The 15,884-nt window shown below is 35.9% G+C and overlaps 1 pseudogene; it reads left to right on the forward strand.

Annotated features, from left to right (window-relative positions):
* LOC122794905 overlaps window positions 1-15,663 on the forward strand; it is an 82,233-nt pseudogene extending 66,570 nt beyond the window's left edge.
* The last annotated feature ends 221 nt before the right edge of the window (window positions 15,664-15,884 follow it).

Here is a 15,884-nt window from a genome sequence, read left to right on the forward strand (position 1 = left end):
AATTTTGTTTGTAGTGACAATGAGTGTACAAAATATATTGTGGATGTCAAAACTATATACATATAACAATGAACAAGTGAAAATAATGTAAGGATTAAACCTTGCATCCAGCCTGGAGTTAAAAACTCCAACTTAGAGTAGTATTTACCATTCAAGTTAACCCCTACCTAAGCAGCAGTACCTCAGCTACCACCTTATCAATTTAATACTGGTTATATTTAACTTAAATTAACAGCTTTCAATTCAATTATCTAGCAAGACAAGACTACACATTTGGTAAAACAGCATCATATAAACTAAAATAAACTTTTTTTTTTTAAACTATTCATACTACTATATACATCTATGTAATATAATACACTTGTATTCAAATAGCATTCAAATAATCTTGATATTAGGAACCAAGAGGAGAGAGCCAAATAAAAGACGTGAAAGAGGGGCAGAGTGAAAGAAAGAGAGAGAGAGAGAAAAAAGGAAGGCATATTTACATATTAATTTATTCAAAGTATGTAAAAATAAGTTCTAACATTCATTTAAATCAAAAACTTTGGCTAATATGGTTCAGACATTACATATATTAAGATGCATCTATTTTCTGTCATGTAAATTCAGTCAACAGCTTCCAAAAAAAAACCTTGAATTGCTTGTATATGAGCATTTTACTCATACTCATTATTGTCAATAGAATAAAATATTATATTTTTAGAAATTGTTATAAATCATACTGCATAGTTATGCAAATTCTCAGAAACACTTGCATTATTGTAAAAAAGCCATCTGTATTTTGTATGTCTATACTACTGCTTTAAAATATATCACATGACAATTTCTTCCAGAATAGAGTTATAAAGTTATTTATGCTTGTCAATCAGATGAATTAAATGAGTTATAGTAATGTATATGTTTGGAACATAAGTTTTTAACACAGATTAGTATGCTGCAGTCAAGTAGATTTTCAAAAACACTTGAATAAATGTTTCATTTTCTATGCCTTCTAAAATAAGACATTTACTTACTACAAGAAACTGCATCATTTAAAATCATTATAACTGACATATTTTATGAATTATAACATAGATATTTAAGTAATTATATAAAATAACTCACATTTAGATGTTAAAGAGTTCATTTTCCTTCACATAGTCCCATTTGCATCAGTTCTACCTCCTGGTAGAGTGTTCTTCCTGAATCTGCAATGTGTCAGTGTGATATCTGGGTCAAAGGTCAGATTGACTACTTTCAGCTTCTCTGTGAGAATTCTAAGAGTTGAAGCTTTTGAAACAACTCGAGGACAGTGTTCATGAGGTAGCCCACATCCCAGATTGTCTCCCTTAACATTTTGGCAGAAAACTTGTTAAAAACTATTGACAAACATTCATTTAGCAGTGTAAATGCATCTAAACATGACAAAACCTTTGAGATGTATTTTACAGGTTATTACAGCCTCTATGTAAGTGAAATTAAGCCCAAAGTTATTAATAAGTAATAAAACTCAATATTTTTGTCCCAACTCAATTTTTATGCAAATCTTATTATTTACTGTGTCTATATGATCAAAAGCATTTCTATATATTAATATGAAAAAAAAATAAAGAGAAAGAATAAAGAAAAGAAAAAGAGAGTAGAAAATAAAAGAGTGTAAGGCAGAAATAAAAAATGTAAGAGAAAGCTATAAGAAGTATATACAATGGAATATTACTTACTGTTTATATTAATAGAGTTAAAAATAAAACATATTATTTACTATTATTTAGTTCTAATTATTATTAGTTAAAGCATGACAGATTATTTACAAACAAGCATAAGCAGTATAATCAAGAAAGTATAATTAGGAATAGCATTTGAAGAACATATAAACTTTTTACAAGGAATAAATATGTTATTATTCTATTAATCATATTTTCATTACTCTTCTCTCCCTGCCCTCCCCACCCTTTACCCACTACATAATCTAAATAGAATGTCATTGTTTAAACAAAGAAAAGAAGAAAAGGAGAAAAAAAGAAAAAAATGTATCAAATTACTGACCTTACTTCTCTTTTTCAGAAAGAGAAACAAATTGAATAATAGCTTGTTATTAGTTCCTCAGATATTTTGACTGGTTATGAAACAAAACATTTCTTTGCACACAGAGAATAACTTTGATTAAATCTTTTCAGAATATTTGTGGCTTTCTGGAAATGCAGGAACTATATTTAAAAGATTAATAATGAAGTAAAATGATGAGAGAAAAAAGAAAAAAAAAACATAGAACAAATCATTTGTTTTTAGTCTCTTCTTCTTCTCTGAAGTCTTCCACGAAGTTTCAGTTGCCAGTCTCTTTAATGAAGGACTAGCCCATTCCATTTCCTCTATTTTATCCAAAATCTTATTTTTTTGATAAACAGTAAAGCAGAGCCTAAGTCATCAAAAATTTTAGGACCATCAGGAAGGAAGATTTTTAGCTTGGCAGGAAACAGAAGGTATGTTTTAAACTGTGCTTTTTAAGCTCCCTTATTAGTGGCAGAAAAACTTTTCTTTTAGCTATTACCAAGGAAGAATAGTCATTGTCAAAATGCACAGTTGTCTCATTAATCTTAACAGGAGCTTTAGCCCAAGCAGATTTAAGAACCATCTCTTTATCAAAAGATGATAGAAATCTAACTATAACTGATCTAGGATAGTTTTGTTAGAGTTAGTATTAGCTATAGATCTATGTGCTCTTTCGATACCAAAAAGAGAATGCTTCTGGTAAGTCTAAAGTTTTAGGGAGCCATGTTGTTAAAAAAGAAGTAGTATTGTTACCTTCAATATTTTCTGGCAGTCCAAAAATCCTAATGTTATTGTGCCTAGATCTATTTTCCAGGTCATCCAGCTTTGTTTGTAAATGTGTATTTTGTTTCAGCAGAAACTCAATGTTGATTTCCTCTTCTTGGATTCTATTTTCCATGTCATTCACAGCTTCTTCTATGCCTGTCATCTGGATCTTCTGTTGTTGCAGGTCTATATGTAACAAGTCTATTTGTTTTGTAGTTTTTCTATGAAGGTATCTATTTTAGTATCCATTTTATCCATCTTAGCAGTAAGTTGCTGGATTATAGTTATCAGAGACTGAAGTTCTTTCTTGATGCTGGAGTCTTGAGAATTTGTCTTACTGGAACTCATTTCAGACTGATAAACTGACAGGAAAATTTCCAAAGTGATTTCTGACAGGAATATTGTTAAAATTTCCTTTCTTTTTTAGATATAGTTCAAGAACTATATAAAACAAACATATTTAGAAAGAAAATTACTTCAAAAATTATTTTTTTAAGTAATTAATTCCTGTCAGTGTAATGAAATTGGTGGAGCTGAAGAAATCTGCTGCTATCCTGTGTTCATCCTTGGCCACGCCCCCCACTGTAGACATTTATTGAAGGCTTATTTTTTTTACTATAGGGGTATATAAAGACATTCTCTTTTCTTTAACATCATCTAATAATTTGTCCCTGATGGAGACAATGAGGCATCTGTACAAGAACACACTCTTATCTAGTTAATTTTTCTATCTATTCTAGTTTAAAAAGAAATAATCAGTTGTTAATGTTGATGTTTGGATGGCTTGCCCCTTAATTATGTTATCTTTGATAAACTTGGAGTGACTACTTCTTGCAAGCCCTCCTACAAAAAATGCTTTTTCAAAACTCATTGCCAGCCATGAGTAAACATTAAGTTATCTGCTGGGAGTTGGTGAATCTTGAGCACTATGTGCTCCATTTTATAAAGTACATCCAGTCTGAAGGCCACATTTAAAAGTAGCTGGACACAATGCTGGCATGATATTACATTTGTCGATCTTAAGAAATTTTATCTGTAAAAAATGTCTGCTTATATAAGAAAATGTACTGTTTACTATTAGGTTACTAGTGATAGGAATGAAGGAGAAAAGAAGGCAGGGAGCATGGGATGGAGGGACTGAAATGCTTAACACAAGGTGTGGGATTTGTTGAGTTAGCATACTGTCTGTTGAAGGCCACATGGCTACAATTCTCTCCTTCATTCTCTTACAACAACCTTCATTCAGGAATATGAAAATATAGTATTTTGTTTTTAGTCTAATCAGTAACCATAGGTTCTGAAGAACATTTTTCTTGTCAGGATAGTCTTTTATTTGCACATTGAAAACAATTTCTCCTTTATTATCTGTTATAACATATTTAGTAAATAATTGTAAACAATGTATGTCAGAATATGGGAACCTTGTTAAAGATTAGAAAATATGGTGCAAATATGCTATAACAATCATTGTACACAACTGTAAATTGCTGCATGGCTGCTTACAGTTTCATCAGTGAACAATTTACAAATGGACACTCTCATTGGAAAATTTACATCACTTGCAGGGAACATTTATTTACATTTTTAACCAGGGTAGAGCACTGATCAGAACTGAACAATTGCAATCTCAGCCGAAATGCATTCCAAAACAACAAGGGAATAAACTGAATAAAAGAGATTTGTGCAGACATCCAAGATGGCTGCACACTGATCAACCACTTGACTTTAACTGTCTCAGAAGGAAAAATGAAACTGAGAGATAAGGGCTAGTAATTCTGACAGATTTTGTAAAATTTGATTACTGGCTAATAAGTACACTGTCTGGATGCCAAAAAGAAGAAATGTAGAGTGCCTGAAAGAATTCAGCTAGAAAAGGTAAAGGGAAGACCCTGACTGGAAGAATCCTGCAGCTGTATAGCAAAAATCAGTTCAGGCTCCAGCTTTGGTAAAAGAGATGGCTTCCAGAAGTTTAGAGGAAAAATAAATCAAATGGGCTTAGAGTTGATTAAAATAAATAAAACATTGAAGAAGTATACCAACACAAATAACAAAAGGCTGGAAGATGGAAGAAGCTTTAAACAGCTATTCAGAGGAACTGAAAACCTGTAAAAATCAGAGGTCAAAAGGAAGAAAAGGCTGGATGAGTATGAAACTGTTCAAGAAGAGCTGTTTTAAAAAATGGTAGCATTAGATGACAGAGCACGTGGAAAAACCTGAGATTTTCTGCTGTTCCAGATAAACAGGAAGGGAAAGACTGTATTAATTATATGACTGCACAAATAAAAAAAAACTGGACTGGTATTCCACAGCATGATTTGTTAATAGAAAGGGCATATCATGTGTATGCTCCAAACTTGGCCATGTGAAAGCAGCCAAAACCTGTACAAGTAAAGAAGAATCATATCAGCAGAAACAGTTGATCCTGACAAGACTATGGCAGAAGGGCAAAATATTAATAATTGGAAACTAGAGTGTTTGTGGAAAATGATTATTCATTGTACATCAGCTGAAGAGAACCAAACTTATCACAGCAATCAGGGACTATAAAGAAGCAGGTGTGAGTTTCAAGCTTCTATATCCAGCTGTCTACAGAATATTTTTTGCCTGGAGGGTCAAAGTCATTTTGTGAGGCAGAACAGGCTACAGCGGAAATACAAAAGACTGTCCAACAAAAACTGAGCCATCAAACAGAAAGGGAGTCTGTTTCTCATTCTTCTGATAATAATGCCCACAGAGAGACTTTGCCAGTGAGACATTTCCCAATGTTTTAAAGTAAAATGCTTGAGAGACAGAAAAAAACCCACACACATAGGAGTTGACTAGAAGAATTTGAAGTACCTTGGACCTGAACTGGAATCTGGAGTTGGGAGATGTAGATGAACAAGAAGAAGACCTGTAACACTGAAATTAATGAATAAATGTGAGACTATAAAGCATCAATTTCATTTGTGAAGTATGGATTTAAGAGAAAAAACAGCTGAGAAAGATTGGACTTTTGCTGACTTTGTTAAACGTGTGGTGTGGAGGGATTGTAAGGCATATACCCCACTTCATATGTTCATAGTTTCATATGTATATACTAGGTTAGCTGCTCTTGCATGTCATTAATGTTTGGAAGGACATTATAAGGAAAAAAGAAGGAAAAAGAGTAATTGTAAGTAAAACAATTTTTGTTCTTAGTATTTGTATAAAACATTCATGACATAAATTACATGCTATATAGTAAAGCATTTTCAGTGATTGTTGTATGTGAGAAAGATACTGAAGTAAACAAGTACTTTTTTCTTTCTTTAGTTTAAGACATGTAGGCATTACAATATGAAAAGAGAAGAAAGGCTGGACAAAAGCATGTTCAAGTTAATAAGCTGTAATCTTGGAATGCAGATGAAGTATAAAAGTACACCAATTATAATATATACTGAGTTGATATGTTTTCTCTTACCTTTGCATAGCTGAATGTCTGGATTAATGTCTTTGGCTTAATTTAATAAAAAGTTTCTTGTATAAGTATTTGAACTATAAAAAATAAAAGAACAATTTGAATGCAATAAAACGTTTTCCTTTAGTAAATACATGTTCAGTGTGAGTTGAGAAGCATGCAACTTGGTGTAGCTTTACATTTTCTGCAGATCCAGGCAATAAATCTCAAGAGTTCTGGACATTATTTGTTGAAATAAATGTAAAATTAAGGGATACAAGAGCAAGCAGATTAGTAAAAAATAAAGTCTGAAATTATTGGACATAAATAAGCAATATAGTTTTTCTTGGTACCTAAATACCTCAGTGCATTTACTAGAACACTATATAATTTAGTTTTATTTAATGATAGCCTGAACACTTTTTAAGGCTAGATGTTGATGTTGTCTGAAAGCATACAAGCTATTTTTCACATCTGGGAAGGGAATAGAGATAAGAATAGAAGAGACAGAAATTAGTGTAAGTAGGAGCACATGCTGTAACAAGTGCTTTAGTCTGGATAACCTTTATTTTAGGTTAGACAATGCCTGTGGCTACAGCAGTTGATTTAGGACAACTGTTCCTATCAGGAGGGTTAAACTTTATTATTTGAAGCTGTACACAGTTTTGTGTTTTTGTTTTATGTTAAATGGTTTTGGGTGTGTTCTGGGGGTGTTTATGAGGGTTTTCATTAAAACAAAAGTGTTGTGAAATGTGAAATACATTGAAATGGAGATGACAAGAAACACCTGCATAAAGGATCAACCTGCCAAACATTAGTGGGTACATATAACACAAACGTTATGCATAGACATTTAAAAAGATGACATATATAATAGGTGGGTATAATAACTTCCTATCATAATGGCTACACAGTCCATATTATTTTGAAACATGAATATCCTCACAAGTTTAGACAAAAAGGTGCAGGTATTGAATTATATTAATAAATGCAGAGTACAAATAGTAACATTAGAGGAGACACATTTGGGAAGAAGTGAGCATGGAAATTTCATAAAGGATTTCAGGATGAATATTCAGCAGAATTTCAGGGAAAAAGGAAACAGGAATACTTATACTAATTTTGCAGGAGCTTCAGTATTGATAGAAGAGGGAAAAAGGTAATAATGGTAGATTTATGGTAGCAAGGAGCTACTGGCAAGGCAGGAGGATTATGCTGGCATGTATTTATGTTCCATCTAAAACTGCTGTTATGGAGCTTAAGAAAATTTGGGGAAAATAATCAGGCTTCAGCAGGGAATATCACTTAAACTTGATTCACAACAACTAGGAAGTATCTGGCGGTTCAAGAAGGGTTAAATATAATAAAAAGGGTAGATTTCTGAATAAATGTATGACAATATTTAGTATGGAAGATGTAAATTCAGTTCTAGAACTTGGAGAGAATGTGCATATTATTCCCCAAGGTACGATAACTGATAACTGGGATGGACTAGACAGGAATTATATTTCACTGGAACATGTGCATTTAATTGAAAGCTTTGGCATACACTGAATAATAATTTCAGATCATGCACCAATAACAAGTGTGAAAAAATGGCAGAATAATAAAGCAAAAATGAGACACTGGTGCTTCCACACGTATCTGTTAAAATGAGAGTAATTTAAGGAATCAATAGTGGAAATTATTCAAATGTTATTAGGGAAGATAGAACTGGGATAAAATGAAAGTGAATTTTAAAAATAGGGTGGAAATAGAAGAAAAAGAAAAGAGATATGGTTAAGAAGTAACAAGAATTATTTGGAGTGACTGACAAAGGTTAAAATATTGCAGAATAAGGGGAATCTCATAGAACAAGAAGAGGCACAACTGCAGAGTGCTAAAGAGAAAATAAGGGAGTATCTGGGTAATATACATAAGTATAGACATATTGCTTTTAAACAACTGTGTTTTGACAATAATTTCAGGGCAGAAAAACTTTTGGCAGCATGACTTAGGTAACATAAAGTTGAGAGGTTTGTTGCCAAACTTAGGGAGCCTATAACAAGAAAAATAGCCAGAGATCCTGTAAAGGTATTAGAGCTATTTCAGAAATTTTATGAAAATTTGTGTAAAACAGAGCTGTGGAAATCAATAAAGAGAACAAATGAAAATATTTATAAAATTCTTGAGAATGCCAAGGTTAGAGGTAGATAATGCTCAACAATTAATAGTTAAAATAGGAGGAGATGAGATGAAATGGTTATGTATAATCAATCTGTAGTAAAGTCTCCAGGAATAGATAATATTCCTGTGGAAGATTGGACACTAGGAGGGCAGAAAGTGGAACATTTCTGGAAGGTTTTCTTTAACAGTATTTTAAAAGGAGGGGATGTACCAACATCCTGGAGGAAAGCTATGTTGGCTGAAATACCTAACGATTGTAAAGACCATTCAGACTCAGCATCATATAGGCCCATTCCAATTTTAAACCATGATTATAAAGTGTGTATGTCCATAATACTTTAACCTTTGTCGGTCCCTGTAAACAATACTTGTTACTTCTTAACCATATCTCTTTTTCTTTTATTTCTACCTTATAGCTGTATTTTTGTGGACATGATAAAATTAAGTATTTAGTAATATGGATTAAAATAATTATTTTATGGCAGCTAAGGATATGTGGGAAGAGACTAAACAATAGATATTACAAAAACTGAGAAACTGGAAGCTTTTTTATATAGATAGCAAGATACAAACAGTGGAAATTATTTTAGTCCCTTTAGTTTTATATACAGGTCAGGCATATTTTTATCAACCAGAGGAGAAGTTGTGGGCAGTGATTAATAAAGATTTTTTTTCTGGGAGGGGGAAAAGGGCAAGGGTCAAGTGGGATAATTTGAAGGTGGTTTAGGATTACCTGATTTGAAGGAATATTTTAGAGCTACACAGTCTTAAGATAATATACATAATCCAAGAAGAAGGCTAGAATTCAAAGTAAAAAGGGATGACAAGGAAGCAGGGGGAATTCAAGAAATAATGAGAGAGTGGGATTTTGGATCCAGATCCTTAAAGAGAATAATGACAGCTATACAAAATGTTATAAATATAAAGTAGCAGAAAATATTCTAAGAATGAAGTCAACATGAGAATGAGGGCAGAGGATTTTGCCAACAAGGATGCTTGCAAATAAGAGTACAATAAATAGCCGAGAGGGGGATGGAATTTACTGGGGAAAACTGGCAAAGGAACCAAGATATCAGAGTATAGGCAACAAGAAAGGGATATGGGAAACCTAAGAGAGAGAACTGCTCTGATAGAGTTTTTATTTGAAGTTAGAACAGAAGAACAGAAGCTGCTGTTAAAAAAAACGAATATTTAGTAGGGCATAGAAAATATTGCATAATAACTATAGAAATCAGTCAGAGAAGGTTAGAAAGGATTGAGAAGGGAGACTGAATAAGCAATTTACAAGGAAAAAATGAGAGGCTACATGTATGTCTCCCAAATATGCAAGATAGTCTAGAGGACTTAGGGTTTTTGATTAGAAATGTTTGGATAGGTATTTTATACCCGAAGCAGACTTTAAGTAATTTTTCCTTAGGTAGGTGGCAAATGTTGGAGGTATGAAGAAGAATAAAGAGATAACTGGGAACATATGTTTTGGGAGTATAATGAATTGGCAGGCTTTAAAAATTCCCTACAGAGTACTCTGTCAGAAATAGTGGGTGAGCAAATGCCTTTAACTAAGAAAATTATTTTTTTGAGCTGAGATACAGGATCTGAATTGTTTTAACATAGTAAGGCCTTGTTAAGTGTAATTCTCATATCTGCCAAAAAAAAAACAGTTATTAGAAAATGTAAATCAAAGTCTAAACCAGGGGTCTGCAACCTGTGGCTCTGGAGCCGCATGTGGCTCTTCCACCCCTCTGCAGTGACTCCCTGTAGCTTTGAAAAATAATGGCCTCTCTACCACACAGCGCACGCACACACACACACACACACACACACACACACACACACACACACGCACACACGCACACACGCACACACGCACACACACACACCCACACACACACAGAGAGTGATCGAGCAATGGAGTTTAAATATTGCTCTTATAAACATAAACTTGCTAGAATAACATGGTTTCTGTTAATATGCATTTTACACACACACACACACACACACACACACACACACACACACACACACACACACACACACACACACACACACACACACACACACACACACACACACACAGTTACCTCTCAACTGTCCTGACTTTTACCTCATATTTTTGGTCTGTTTCTCATAAAATTGTGGTTTTCTGACAAATCATTGAGGGCTGATGTCAGAAAAAAATAGACATTCAAGTTTGACTTCATACCCTTCAGAAAATTCATGCTAATGCAAAATCTGTTATTCTATTGACTTTCTAAGTTTGCAAAAGCAATATTTAAAATGTGTCTCTATTTTTGAGCCTTTATGCCCCAATATTTATGACTTTGTCCAGATTTCTTTTTCTAAGAGGTCGAGAGATATGACACACACACACACACACACACACACACACACACACACACACACACACACATGCACACAAGCACGCACGCACGCACGCATGCGCACACACACACACAAACACTGAGAGTGATCAAGCAATTCCAACAAAGGAACAAAAATAGGGATGGATTTTAAATATTGCTCTTATAAACTTAGTTCTTTTATATTTAGTAAAATCACTATATGTAAAACTTTATACACTGTGTTTTCTTCATTTTAGGGTCAAATAGGTTTTGTGGCACCCGATGAATTTTATTTGGTGGGAGAGGGGTCAAAAATGGCTTTTTTGATAGTGTAGGTTGCAGACCCCTGGTCTAAACCAACTGTATTTGAAGTATTGATATTTTGTAACAGAGGTAAAATAACTGGAAGTGGGATATTTAGAAAAGGATTAGGCAAATTACATAGAAAAAATGGAAAGTGTAGGAACAATATATGCAGAATAATATTTTGGAGGAGGATTGGATGGATGATAATTCTACAAAAGAATATATGAGATGTATAATGTTTACAACTAGGAATATGTTAATATGGTTTGTTTTCTTTTATATAAATGTATATTTGTCCATGTTTAAAGTGATAATATAATAAAGGTGTCAAAAAAGAGATTTCTGCAATGCAAAAATTGTACAGACAATAACAGAAGCAATTGCAGTACGCAATGATTTAACAGATTGAGTGATGTGTTACATTTAGTAGAATAAATGAAAACAAATGTACATACAATATTTACAAGAACACCATGAAAGGTAACTGTGAAGTGACTAAGTTGGCAGTTTTAAGAGCAGTTCAGGAGAATATAGAAGAGATGTACCTCCCTGGACTACATGAAAAGAGACATGGAAGAGCTCTCCGATCTTGTAGCCCAGGCAGGTATGACCCTAGCCCTGAGTAGCATTCTGCCATCACCCAGAATGATGCCGCAGTACAAGGACAAAAGGATTGACTTCAGCAATTGGCTAAGCTTCTGGTTCCATTCTAAAGGGATCCAGTATCTGTCTGTCTGGGATGAGATGGTCGACAGACCACGATGCTTTGCCAGAGATGACATGCATCTGTCACCCCTGGGATTCTGGATAATGGCTAAGGTTCTTGCCGTCCCTATAGTGCCTTTTTTAGGCATGGTTCAAATGACAAATTCACCACCTTAACAGGAACAGGCAAGCAAAAACTGAGGGTAATGCTACTCAATGCTAGAAGTTTAAATCTCAAACTGCACTCACTCAAGGCACTCCTTAAAATGGAGAACATCGATATCTGTGCAGTGACTGAGACCTGGTTCAAGGCTCCAGAGAGCACCCCTGCACTACCAGGCTATAACTCATACCACACTTTTCGGCCATGTAACCTGGACCAGAACACCAAAGGCAGAGGTGTGTCCGTATTCATTAAGGATATCCACACCTCCAGGCTAGTTGCTCAGCATAATGCAGCCGAGGTTATCCAAGTGCAACTTACTCTGGGCAAAACTGCAATCCAGATTGTAGCTTGCTACAGATCACCCACCATACCCCAGGATTCCCACTCCTCTTTTCTTGATGTATTGGAAAATATTAGGGTTCAACCAAACACCCTAATAATGGGCGATTTCAACTACCCCACCATTAATTGGGAAAACTACTCATGTACCAACTCCTTCGCTCAACGCTTTCTGGAATTCATAAACTCCAATGCCCTGGATCAACTTATCCACACCCCCACCAGGGGCAACAATATCCTAGATCTAGTTATTACCAACATGAGAGAGCGGTGTTCCACACCTGAAGTCAACACCTCATTGGTCCAATCCGACCATAAGCTAATTACCCTAGATATCCACATCTTACCCCCACCCCCCATTAAGGAAACCATGGTAAAAAATTTCTCCAAAGCCAACTTCATGCTTCTTAAGACAGAAGTGGTAAACTTCATGACACCCATGCAGATGGACAATACAGTTACGACTACTGAATCCTACACAATTGCACTTTATAAGCACTTACATGAGTGCATGGATCGTGCTATCCCAAACAAAACCAAGATGCTATCCTCCAAAAAAAGGAAGCCAATCTAGTGGTCGCCTGCCATAAACAAACTGTACAACAGAAGGAAGAAACTGTTGCAAAAGAGAGTAAAATCCCACAAGTGGAGGAGCTCCCTGGTCAACCTCAGTAAGAAGCTGCGATTCCTGATAAAATCCTACAAAGCTAGTTACAAAAACAAAATCACCACTGATTCTAAAGATCACCAAAAAGCATTCTATAGCTATGTCAAGAATTTCAGTGGCAACACTCAGATCTGCTCTGAGTTACAGCACAATGGCACTAAATATACAGACCCAACTGATATTGCCAACATCCTGGCAGATAGGTTCAGTGCTAACTTTACCACCCTCTCACCCCCTAAAGAGCCCACCTCTATACCGGAAGAATGCAAAGTTCCTGTAATCACGGCTGCACAGGTAAAAAGCACACTCTCCAAAGCCAAGAACACAGCATCCATGGGACCAGACAACATCCCAGGCTATGTTCTACATGAACTACAGAATGAACTGGCACCCCACCTAAGTACCATGTTCAATCATAGCCTCACCTCAGGCTTTGTGCCTGCTGAATGGTGCACAGTGACAGTTATCCCACTCCACAAGGGGGGAGCCACCACGAACCCCAGAAACTACCACCCCATTAGCCGGACAAGCTTGGTCTGTAAGGCCATGTAACATATCATCATGGAAATTATAAACAAAGACACTGGTAATCTCCAAACACTGGACCCCACCCAGTTCGGGTTTGTAAAAGGCAGATCATGTCTCCTAAACCTGATAGACTTCTTTGAAGCAGTCACCAAAGCCATAGACAAGGGTAAGGTGGTTCACACAGCCTATCTAGATCTTGTCAAGGCTTTCAATGCCATCCCCCACTCTGAAATTATAGATAAACTCACTATACTAGGTATAAATCCCTATGTCACAAGATGGGTTGCCAACTGGCTCACTGGCAGAATCCACACTGTGAAAGTAGCAGACTCCAAATCCGACTTCAGACCAGTGACAAGTGGAGTACCACAGGGTTCATTCCTGAGTCCTCTCCTGTTTTGGTATCTACTTCTCTGAAGTGCAGGCTTACACAGAAGGTCTTTGGCTAACGAAGTTTGCAGATGACTGCAAACTAGGAGCCATAATTGCAACTCCTAATGATGTGGACATCCTACAAAAGGGCCTCACTGAGACAGATGCCTGGTGTCAAAGCCATGGCCTCAAGCTCAATGCCAAAACGTGCATTGTCATCTCCTTTGGTAAAAACTCTGTAACCATGAACTACAACATAGGCGGTAGTATTATTAACACCGAAAGTGTGATAAGAGACCTTGGCACACAGGTGGACAGTAGTCTCTCCTTTGATAATCACATCACCACAGTAGTCAGGGAATCCTTCTACATGGCACACCTCATCACGAAAGGTTTCTCATCCAGAAAAAAAGAGGTAATTGTTCCCCTCTACTCATCACTCATTAGACCCATTATAGAGTACAACTCCCCTTTTGGTATGTACCTCACAAGACATCTACAACAACTGGAAAGGCCACAGAAATACCTCACAAAGAGGATTACTGGCCTCAAACAGATACCCTACGCAGACCGTCTCCAAAAACTCCAGCTTTACTCTGTCGCATATCGCCTACTCAGAGGTGATCTCTGCCTAACATACAAAGCTATGTCAAATCCAGAGCTGTTGGACAAGCTCCACTTAAAGAAATCCCAATCCCTCTGAGCTACACACTCTAGGGACCTAAACCTTGTCAACACAATAAACAGAACATGCCAGAGGGATAGATTCCTGTCCCAGAGACTTCCCATACTCTGGAATAAACTACCTATCTATATCAAACAAAGCTCCTCATTAGCACTCTTCAAGAAAAATCTTGATGATTGGATGGGAAATAGGAAATTCACCCCGGGGATCACCTCTGTGGCTCTGCTCGACAGTGGCATGACAGTGGCACAGGAAAATAATTTTCTTGGGTGCCAAAAGCCAGGGTACCTTTTTGGCTGGGCTTGTATAGGCCCCAGGGCCAATAGCCTAGTACCTACCTATGAACCTATGAGCCTATAATTGGCACAAGGGACTGTGACTTTGGAATTTGGATGCTTCTTTTAGGGCTTAAAACATACAATGTGCAGTTCCCACAACCAGCATTTAAATAATGAGAAAGACAGAAGAGTAAAGTACACATCCACAGACAAAAGACAAAAAAAGAAATAATCACTTATTTTTCTATAAAATCACACTAATTTCTTCAAAACTGTAGTCACCAATACTTAAACAATTGTAGATGAGGTACAGGTGATTCATACAATTAGACACAAGCATTATTACGCACAGCAGCTACAAGTGTCTCACTATGGTCCTTAACTTCACACCACACATGCTCCCAAGGAGAGTTATACTTCAGAGAGGCCATTCTCCATCCACAATTGCTTGTGGCCTGCATTAAAAATTATTTGATGTATGGATGCATGCTCACTACAGAAAACTTAAGCCTAAACTGACCAAACTCTCATAATTCCCATAGCAAATAAATAAATAAATACATACATAAATACATAAATTTATAAATGCGCAATGCAGAAGGTGTCGCTTCCTGTTAACACAGACTAGACTATTAACCCTGATGCCCTTCTCCAAAACAGAAAGATTTTTTTTTTCTTCCTCTAGCAAACTGGCTGCCCAGTTTAGGGCCTATAGACCTACTGATGTGTAATTTGACTGACTTCTGCTATTTCTCTTCTAATGCTTATCATTGCAGAAACAGACACCGAGGCACTGCAGCCATTTACTAAACAGACTACTGAGTTTCTTGACAAGCTTCTTCAGACTCACATTAATGGGGCTTCAAGAATGGGAAGAGAGAAAGGTAAAAGATAGCAATCTAGCTGGTGAAAAAGTCATGCTATATAACATGCTAATGGAAAAGGAATTGGTATCTTCATTAAAAAAAAAAAAAAAAAGGTTGCTTAGAGTGCTGATGTGTAGCCTCAATAAGTTTCTGAAGTTGCAGGTAATGTGATAGCTGATGGCACTTATGAAGAAATACTAGAGGACTATTTACACTCCTGTGGAGATTCCCTCAGGAGCACAACTTTAGA

This window comes from Protopterus annectens, chromosome 2.part1, assembly GCF_019279795.1.
Source record: "Protopterus annectens isolate FY-2018-M chromosome 2.part1, PAN1.0, whole genome shotgun sequence".
Taxonomy (NCBI): Eukaryota; Metazoa; Chordata; order Ceratodontiformes; family Protopteridae; genus Protopterus; species Protopterus annectens.